This window comes from Protobothrops mucrosquamatus, unplaced genomic scaffold, assembly GCF_001527695.2.
Source record: "Protobothrops mucrosquamatus isolate PMUCROS unplaced genomic scaffold, P.Mucros_1.0 scaffold4409, whole genome shotgun sequence".
In the NCBI taxonomy this organism is placed as follows: Eukaryota; Metazoa; Chordata; class Lepidosauria; order Squamata; family Viperidae; genus Protobothrops; species Protobothrops mucrosquamatus.
In genome coordinates this window covers 9,677-10,778 of record NW_015390322.1, presented here as the reverse complement: position 1 = coordinate 10,778, position 1,102 = coordinate 9,677, and positions in this window count along the sequence as shown.

Sequence of the window (1,102 nt, the reverse complement as noted above, 5' to 3'; positions counted from 1 at the left end):
AGAAGAAGAAGAAGAAGAAGAAGAAGAAGAAGAAGAAGAAGAAGAAGAAGAAGAAGAAGAGGCAGAAGGAGGAGGGGGAGAAGAAGAAGGAGAAGGAGAAGGAGAGAGAGAGAGACATAGAAAGGAAAACAAAAGCCGTGCCTTAAAAGCGTAAAAAAGCGCTGCAAAGAATGGAGAGGGGGAAAAAATAGCTTTCTGCACTCCAAACAGGAGGCTAAAGGCAATTCACTGTTTTCCGTGGTGTAATGTTTGTTTTCCTGCTGCACAAGTTGCACTTCCAGAGACTCAACCTAGAAATAAGGAGAAATGTTCTGCCAGTGAGAACAATCAACCCATGGAACAGAGGTTGCCTACAGAAGTTGTGGGAGCTTCATCCCTGGAAGCTTTCAAGAAGAGACTGGACTGCCATCCATCAGAAATGGGTCTCCTGCTTGGGCCGAGGGGAGGGGGGGCTGGACTAGATGACCTGCAAGGTCTCTTCCAACTCTGTCCTATCCTTTTTTTAAAAAAAAAATAATTCCACTTTTTCCTGGGAACTCAGAGAAGGCTATGATGCATGGAGGCGAAGTCTTCCGTTTTTCAAGGAGAAATTTCCTGACGGAACCATAAACCAGGGGAACAATTTGATTTGTGGGTGCTCCGTCCCTGGAGGATTTTCAGAAGAAAGGGGACACCCGTTTGTCTGGAATGGTATAGAGTCTCCTGCTTGAGTAGGGGGCTGGACTAGAAGTCCTCCAAGGTCCCTTCCAATTGTTGTTCTCTTGTAGTCGGGCTGCAAAGCTGTGGAATGACCATTAGACCATTTTTCAAGCCTTCTTCCTGAAAGCTCTCCTAAGTAGGTAGGTAGATAGGTAGGTAGGTGGGTGGATAGATGGATGGACTGGTAGATAGATAGATAGATAGATAGATAGATAGATAGATAGATAGATAGATAGATGATAGATAGATAGATAGATAGATAGATAGATAGATGATAGATAGATAGATAGATAGATAGATAGATAGATAGATAGATAGATAGATAGATAGATAGATAGATAGATAGATAGATAGATGGATGGATGGATGGATGGATGGAGGGATGGATGGATGGAAGGATGGA